Source organism: Pteronotus mesoamericanus, unplaced genomic scaffold (assembly GCF_021234165.1).
Source record: "Pteronotus mesoamericanus isolate MK-2021 breed Mesoamerican mustached bat unplaced genomic scaffold, CSHL_Meso_final scaffold_167, whole genome shotgun sequence".
Classification (NCBI taxonomy): domain Eukaryota; kingdom Metazoa; phylum Chordata; class Mammalia; order Chiroptera; family Mormoopidae; genus Pteronotus; species Pteronotus mesoamericanus.
The window spans coordinates 24,789,818-24,799,147 of NW_026555308.1; the positions used below are offsets into that span (position 1 = coordinate 24,789,818).

The window sequence follows — 9,330 nt, forward strand, 5'->3', positions numbered from 1 at the left end:
TTGTATATTGGTATGCTTGATGGTATCCTACAGATCTATAATATTCTGCTAATTTTCATCTTCATTCTCTATTAATCATCCTCAGATGGATAATTTCAATTAGCCTATCTACAGGTTCACTGGCTGTATATTATGTGTGCTCAAATCTGTTCTTGCACCCTGTTAGTGACTTTTTTCATTTTAGTCGTACTTTTTAATCTCAGAATTTTTAGTTGTTTCCTAATTATAGTTTCTCTTTTCATTGATATTCTCTGTTTGGTGAAACATTATTCTCATGTTTACCTTTAGTTCTTGGACATGATTTCCTTTAGTTCTTTGAACATATTTAGAGTCCTTGTCTAGTAAATTTAATGTTTGGGCTTCTCAGGGCCAATTTCTATTGATCACTTTTTTTTTTAAATGTGTACGTGCCATACTTTGTATAGCTTGTAATTTCTTTGATAAGGGTCATTTAATTTATTTTTTAATCCTCATCTGAGGATATGTTTATTGATGAGAGAGAGAGATCGATGTGAAAAAAACATTGATTGGTTGCCTCCCACACAAACCCTGACCAGAGATGGAACCTGCAACCTTTTTTGGTGTATGGGTCAACATTTCTTCCAACTGAGCCACCTGGCCCAGGCCCAACTTGTCATTTTCAATAATATAGTTTAGTAACTTTGGGTATCAGATCCCCTTTTGTCTAGGATTTGTTAGTGTTGCTGGTGTTGTTTGTTTGTTCAGTGACTTCTGAATGAATTTTGTAAAGTCTATATTCTTTGTCATGTGTGCCATTTAATTCTCTGCCCAGTTAGCTTACTAGTCAGCTAATGACTGGACAGAAATTTCTTTAAACACCTTGAATAAAAAGTTCACCAATCTTTGCCAAGGGGCTTTCTGTGCATGTTGGGGCATATCTTCAACACTCAGTTGACTCTCTCTCTCTCTCTCTCTCTCTCTCTCTATTTATTTTAGCTGCTGTTTATTGACGTACAGGTAGGCTCTATAGCAACAGGCCTGGAGGCGGCTGCAGGAGTGGGGAAAATGAAGGTGGAGGGTGGAGAGTTTGTCTGTAGTGACAGCTGAGTAGAATGCAGGAAGAGTAGTGCACAAAAAAGTGGGAGTGGGGAAGGCTGACGGGGTTGGAGAAGCAAGTGAAGAACAGGGCCAGAATCTGCTGAAACTGGAACCACTGCCCTCTCTAGCTGGCTATCTCCTGACCTTAGGGCAGGCTTAGGGGTTCTCTGAGTGTCCATTTCTACAGGAACTGGATGGACTGCACAAAGGATGAGAAGCAGGACCTGTTACCCTCTATGTTAAGTTCTGGTGCCTCCAGTCCTACACCACTGTCTCTCTTGGTTGGGTGGGGCCATAACATTGCCAGCCTGGCTCTGGGCTACCTCACCTGAGCAGGGTCTTAAAAATAGCCATGCTTTATAGAGGCATTAATCTTCTCCCCTAGTGTGCCAGCCCACCAGTGCCACATTACAGCCCTAAGTGAGCACTACTGGCCAAATGGATGGGTTGCAGGAAGGGATGGGACAGGGGCTGGAAGGGTTCCAGGGCCCATCAGAGCACATGCAGTACACACATGGTATTGGTGAAGCCAGAGCCAGGACGCCACTAGGCAGCACAATGACCACATCTTCCTTCTTGAAGAAGCCTTGAGACTTGCCAACATTCATGGCCCAGTTCATCTGGAGGTCCATGTCCTCAGCCCAGGCCTCCTGCACTGGGTCCTTATACAGTGTGGGAAAGATATCACAGTGCAGGTGGTCCTGGAGAGATGTCTTGTGATTACAGGTCACAGCAATTATGGGGACATGGGGGCAGTACCACCTGGTGAGCAGAACTGCCAGACTTGGTGAGGATAATTATGGCCTCACTGCAGCACTCGAAGGAAGCCTCCACGGTGCTCATGGCAGCAGCTTCTGTGGGGTTGCTGGTAATGGGCACCAGGCAATGGAGTTTCTCAAATAATTGCAAGTGGTAGATGGCAGCCTCTGCCTCACAGGCAATCCAGTGCTGCATGTGCACAGCCTCCAGGTGTAGTCTCCCTAGACAGCCCAATGCAGTTGGCTTCATCCAAGGCATTGGTCACATCACTTCCCTCAGCCTGGGTAGAAAGAGGCTTCTTGATCATGCCCCACAGCATCTGTGTGGCACAGTTGACAAGCTTCCCAGTTCAGTTGCACTGACTGATCATCATCTTTTGAGGAAGGAACACCGTTTCTGTAAAAATCTCAATGTCTAGATCACCATGAGCCACCATGATCTCATCACTGGCTTCCAGCAGCTCATCAAACCTCTGAACCCCTTCATGATTCTTGATTTTGCTGATTATCTTGATATTCATTCCTTTTTCTCCATGGACCTTCCTGATTTCTTGGACATCGGAAGCCTTGCAGATGAAGGACGCGAATACCAGGTCTATATTCTGATCTTCAGATCCTGGATGTCCTTTTCTGACATGGAAGGCAGGTCCACAGCAGCCCCAGGGAGGTTTACACCCTTCTTGCTGCCCAGAGAGCCACGATTCTCTACCTCTGTCACCAGGAAGTCAGGACCTTTCTCCTTCACCTGCAGAGAAATGAGTACATCATCCATGTAGATCTTGCTGCCCAGTTCCACCACCTTGCAAATTTTCTTTTAGTCCAGCCACAAGGTGTTTTCATCACACTTTTCCACGTAGGTGTCATCCAGAATGATCTTGAGAGTGGCACCTTTCTTCAGCTCCACCTCCTTGGTGCTGCTGCCCTTGATGAGCCTGGTTTCGATCTCAGGCCCTTTAGTGTCCAGGGCCATGGCAACTGGCTGGTAGAGAATGGGATTAGAAGCAAAACTTTCTGTGACTGTGCACACATTCTTGATGGTCTCGGTGTGGTACTTGAGTGCACAAGAGAAGATCAGATAAGCCACATTCGTTCCAGACTTAATCATCTCCTTCAACATCTCCATCAATCAGGAAGCTGGGCTGATGGTACAGATTATGCCAGTGTTCTGGGACACGATGGGCAGGGAGTCAATGTCCAGCTGGTGCATGTGCTCCAGGAAGGTGTCAGCTATGGTCGCTTGCAGCTGCTGGGTCTGAATGAAGGCAGTCCCGGTATCATTATGGGGCTTTGACATGGCTTCTGAAGTCCTCCAGCGTGGTCCAGCTCGAGCTACTGCAGAGATGTTCGGAGGCTTTGGAGGTGCCACTGCAGTCCAGTCGACAATCCTGCCTTAAACGTTCACTTCTTGCTTCCACAGAACCTCAAAGTTAGCCACGATGAGGGCTCAGGGCCTTCTCAGTTTTTTGTAAGCATGTGTACAGGCCTATGCATGCACATGTTTTGCACTGTTGTCAAAGCCCCAGTGAACATCTTGTTTCCCAGCTTTTAAGTTTTCTGGTTATTCTATTGTTTGTCCCCAACGATTTTCTCATCGCTCCCGCAAGCATCTGTGAAGTTAATGTCCTCTATTTGTTTTTAACTAATACCCCCAGGAGAAAGACTTTTTGTATTGCATGAGTTCTGAGCCAAATAAAATAAAGAGAATATTACAAATGGGATCTCCTGGAAAATCACCAGATAGGTTGAATGATAATTCTCTGGGAAAGAGGTTTTAAGGGAGCACCAACTAATTCTGCTTAGAACCTGGGATGGGTGAGAACATAACAAGGCAAAATGCTATATTCAAGAAAAAACTTTTTTTGGTTTGAGTAAAACAAATTGCTGCAAGCCTTTGGTCAGTTTCTAGAGTTCTGAAAAAGTTTATTCTGAATATTTTTGTCAGTTTTCTTGTTGCTTTTATAGAGGACAAAATTTGTGTAGGTCCTTCTTCTGCCACTTTTTTTTTATGACATTCACAAGCATGTTCTTACTGCAGGAGATAAAAAGTGCTGGGGATCCAAATGATGGCAGGAATTACCTCTCTTCCAGAGCATGAGGAGTGTCCACATATCTGTGAGTCCGCAAAATGTTCTTTCCTCCCCTAATAGTATAAACCAGAGTACAGATTGGGACATACTGTCCAGGCCAGCATATTCTAGTCGGACAGATGGCTAGACTAGATGACTTTCATGGTTACTTTTGGCAGAGACTCTGACCTGAATGTGTGTCTCCTTGTATGCCAGCCTCACTCTGCAAGAAATGATCCATGATGTGAATGCCTCAGACCCATAGCTATGTTTCCAGGCCACCCAGGCAGCCAGGTATCGCCAAAGAGACTTCTACTGTTTACAGGTTCATGGGTAGAAATGAGCCACAGTGGCCTACTTAATTTCTTGGTAGTGGCAAAATGCTCACATAATGTAAATAAAGCCTAGTTCATTCAAAAGTGAGACTGAATAGCTCCTCTACACTGTCCTTAAGAACAGCCTAAGATATACCAGTATTGTCAGAGATAAATTGTTTAATTTAGATTGACCTCTAAAGGAATCTTAGCAATAAATAATACCCAAAGGGAAAAATGTTGCTGCATTGCTGAAAAGTGCTATAGACTAAACTCTAGGATATTAGATAGCTCTGGTTCAGCTGTTTGTCTCCTTTAATAGGTGGAATGAGAAGAATATCCATTAAGGAGCTTCTTAATACCTACCTCATGTGACTTGTTTTTGTTCTTGTTCTTTCTGTTTCATTGCAAAGGAAAATACTGTCCTGGGAAAGGACCCTTCCTCCCAAACTTGGTTGAAGCAGGGCTTATTATCAGGTTTGTGGAGTTCCTGAAGTCGTCACTTCAGCCCTCCTCGCAGTCTGAGGCAGCCTGGGCTCTGACCAACATTGCTTCGTGGACTTCAGAGCAGACTTGAGCCATTGTGAAAGGGGGGTGGCATCCAGCCATTTAGCCCTTGGTTGAGCTCTGTCTTCCCTTCCCCACAATATGACTGTGTAAACAGGCCATGTGGGCCCTTGGTAGGTAATGGAGTAGGTGAGACTCTCCCCGTAGGGAGCTAAGAAAACAGTGAGTCAGGCATGTGGTATGCTACGGGAGTTCTTTGGGTAATAGAGTGAACTAACCCTCTAAGTATTTATTCCTAGAAATGCTGAGAAAAGTATAATAGGTTTTTAAATAATTTAGAGTTGAGTTCAGAGGCCAAAAATTGAAGCTAAAATCAGATGATGCAATATGTACTGAAGCTAAGCTACAGGCTGCCTGGGAACATGTTCCAATACTGGGGCCTACAGCCCCAGGCATTACTGGCTTCAGGAACAAAACACAAGTCTTTGGCCCATGTAGTGTGGGTTTTATGATAGACCTTTACATAGCCCGGGACCCTAAAAGAATTCTACCTCCAGTGAAAACTGCCAAGGGAATATACAAAAACAGTTTCCTTAGCTTGGGGTAAAAGTCTCCCCCGCCTCTCACCTAATGGCAATCCTAAAATTGGTCTCGTGTATTTGGGACCTGATACTCTATTCCCTGTGTGGTTGAGACAAGCACAAGCTGAGGAGTTAGTGTTGCATGGTTGGAAGCTCCCACATTCCTGCCTACATATAAATATGATGCTCTCTGGGGAAAAGAAACTCAACTGGGCTTTTCAGAAGTATGATGAATTAAGGTAAGCCAAATATTAGCAATTTCAAGTTCAGAGAATCAACAACCCACCAGACTGAGTTGGCAGAAACAGTATAATTAGACCTGAAGACTTCAGATACTGGAATTAGCAATCACAGAATATAAATCAAGTATTTTTCAAATGTTTGCTAAAATAAAGCGCCTATTACAGAAACTTTGTTTAGTTCAGTAAGGAAGAGGCAAAATTGGGTGGTATAATGTAACTTATGCCTTGCCTGATGGTTGAATTACAGACTGAGATTTCTAGGGTATTCTAGCCAAAGTAGAAGAGAGCTGATAGCTAGTACCTCTCTAACTTTCAGACCATTCTGAATTGTTTAGAAGTTTTTGTCTCATGCCAGTGTCTTAGGAATATAATGGGGGCTGTAATGGTCATCTTCCTGGTAACCATGCTTTGAAATGCTACCAGCATTCAGAGTGCAGTGCCTGGGCCCACTTGGCTGGTTCCTTTATGTGTTCACAGACTATGCTTAGAGCAATTGCTGCTGTATGGTACCTGCTTTTCACATCATGCCTACTCACTCAATTGATATGTTGAAGACCCAGGACATAGTTCATGGCTACACTATGGAGTTGCCTAACCCAAGAATGAGTCTGGCCTCTGAAGGTTTGTACAGAATTTTTAAAAATTAGTCACCCACCCCAGGATTCTCTTTGTTCCCTCTTTGAATGTTATGTTCTTATCTATTTGTAGGTTACGGCCTAGAATTCAGAGACATTCTCTTGAGCAATGCCTTTTTATGTCTGCTGGCCCTGGCTTCATCATCCATATGAGTGAATGTCTTTAAGTTAGAAAAACCAGCTAGGTAGCAAGTTCACAAAGTTGGAAAATGAGGGAAGTACTTCTAACAAATGCTAGGTAATGTGGTTGCTGCCTGTCCCCTTATGACAGCGTTTAGAAGCAAGGTCTAGGACTGAGTAATGCTTTTTGGGTAGAGATTGATCCAAATTTGTCCTAAAGGGGCAGCAGTGCTGATCTTCCTCTTGGGGGCATTGGAAGAGGTCCGTTAGTTTTTCTAAGCTTACAATCTTGCAAAAGTAGATGACTAAGCACTTCGTTCAAGGGCAAAGACAGAATTAGTGGCTCACCAGCTCTGTTCCTGAGTAGTAGGGTCTAGGTTTGAAAGTTAGAGTTAAAGTTGATTGTTTTGGAAACAATAGAGGACTCTGTGGATTAGGAATTAAATTTGGGTTCTAGAGATGATTCAAACAGAAATGAATAGAAGGCTTCCAAAAGGCCTACAGAAGGGACTACACACTCATCCCTTAAAGTAGGAGAAAGCCTGATGTGGTTAAGCCAGAAAAAGGCTGGCATGACTAAGAAAGTTTGCAAGGAGAGAGAAGTATGGCAAGTAGGGCAAGCAACTCAGATATCATCCTGGTGGCAAAGGGAAGCCTTTGGAGAATTTCAAGAAAGGAAGTGAAATGGCCTGATCTTTCAGGAAGGCGCTTCTGGGTGTGTGTTGTAGAGTTTGAGCAGAGGGACGTGGTGAAGCAGGTGGACCTGGGATGCTGCCGTCCTAGACATGGAAATGAGACAGAAAGAAGCAAGGATGTTACCAGGTTTTGGGTTAGGTTGTTTAGAAAGATGCTCTCCTAGAGAAACAGGGAAGACTGAGGCAAGAGAGTCTACATATTAAGTTGGAGTGAGTGGCATCATTTCAGAAATGTCAGGCAGATGGATATACAAGTCTAGGTGGTTGTGCAAGCATATGCCATCCAGATGTACAAGATCAACAAGAGCAGGGGTTGGCAGTCCTAATCTGGCCAGCAGCTGTTTGCCTTTGCAAATAGTTTTATCAGAGCACAGCCATGCCTGTTTATTTATATACATATTGTCCTGTGCTTTTGTAGTGTTGCAGGAGCAGAGTCAACTAGTTGTAACAGAGACCCTATGGACGTGCAAAGCTGATCGATGTTTTCGATCTGGCCCTTTGCAGATAAAAGAATTTGCCACTCCCTGCCCCAGAGTGTAAGTGAGTCTGGGATGAAGTCATTCAGAAGTCAGGCAGAACCTGCCAAGATGTCTAAGAAGAAATAGGCCACTTCACAATAGAAAACCATGTCTATGTCATGGATGCCAAGAAGAGGTTTTTCAAAAGGGAGTGACAGGCTACTAAACAGAGCTGAGAGGGACAGTAACTTTAGGATTGGAAAGCAGTTGTGGATTTGACTAGGAAGGAGCTGATTTAATCACTAACTACAAAGAAGTAGGGGCAGAAACCAGGCTAAAGCGGTGGGAGAACAGTTGGGAAGCTATGTCATAGGTAGTGAATACAGACACCTCCAGGAGAGACTGAAAAATAACAGTGGGGTGATGGCTGGAGAGGTGTCAAGGGTAAAGGTTGAAGTTCGCAGAGTATATTTCCATACTGGTGGGAATAATTCAGGGGAGAAAGGTGATCCTGAGGTCAGAATCTTTAAAGGCAAAAAGTGATGGGATTCGGAGGTAGGGTAGGAAGACTGATCCTTGAATAGAAGATCAGAAATTGGGCTATAAAATGTTGGCTATAAACAAGTAACTCCTGCTTCATCTTTGTTTTGCCAATGAAAAATGAAATTAGGTCATCAATTGAGACAATTGAGACAAAGAAGGGCATTTTGAAGGACATAAGGAAACTGCTCTCTAACATTTGGATATGGAACATAAAGCTCATCCTCTGTGTCCCTAGCATATATCACTACCTAGAACAAATATCTGTTTGAAGCTCAAACACTTTGGTTTATGTTGGTCATGATATTGATTGAGGATGGCAAGGACACACTGCCGTTCACATTTTTTTTCTTTGCCCCTGATGCTGGAAGTGGTCTTCTTGTTACAGGTTACATTTCTGCAGAACATCACGTGGACCTTGTTCCAAAAGAAGAACCTATACTGTACCCTTGGAAAAAAACATGAAACAAATGTCCATTTTCTTCCAGCACCAAGACAGCGAGGTTCTCTCAGACACTTGCTGGGCCTTGTTGTACTTCACCAATGGCTGCAACAAGTGCATAAGCCAAGTGCTTGACATGGGGGTCCTGCCAGGCTGGTGGAACACTTGGAACTCAATGTCTTGCTAAGTGTCCCAGGTCCTGTCTATCTCTGTTTGGGCCTTCAGGATAGAGTCTGTGAGTCATATTTACTTTAGCAAGTCCTGTTCTTTCTCCATCCCCAGGTCTTCAACAGTTAGCTCTAATTCTTTACCTAGAGCAAGGTGCGTCATTGGTGGTTCCCTGCTCTCTGCTACCCTGTTGCCAAAATCTATTGGGTTGGCTAAAAAGTTAATTTTTTCTGTAAAATAACAAAAAACACATTTTTTCATTTTCACCAATAGCTTCATTGATTTGGATATTTCGAGTACATTGGCTATCTCCCATGTGTTATAATGTTGATTGTTCTCAGTTAATGTCTTGATTTGATTGCTATCAACTTCAACTGGTCTACCAGACCATGGAGCATCGTCCAGTGAGAAATCTCCAGCATGAAACTTTGCAAACCACTTTTAACGCATTCTGTCAGTCACAGCACCTTCTCCATACACTGCACAAATCTGTTTTTGCATTTCAGTTGTATTTTTACCTTTCTTGAAATAATATGCCAAAAATGTTGCTTATTTTCTTCTATCTTCAATATTAAAATAGCTACACAAAAATTCATCAGTTTTGATGTTTTTTAAAAATGCATGCTGATATGACAGCTGTCACAATACAATCTAACAAAATTGTTTCAAATGAAGTTTTAGACAACTAAGCACTAATAGAGCCATCTTACAGAAGAAAACCAAATGAACTCTTTGGCCAACCCAA

General features: G+C 43.2%; 1 pseudogene; it reads right to left on the reverse strand.

Moving 5' to 3' along the window:
- Positions 1–1,551: 1,551 nt before the first annotated feature.
- Positions 1,552–5,581, reverse strand: LOC129083517 (pyruvate kinase PKM-like; annotated as a pseudogene).
- Positions 5,582–9,330: the final 3,749 nt, after the last annotated feature.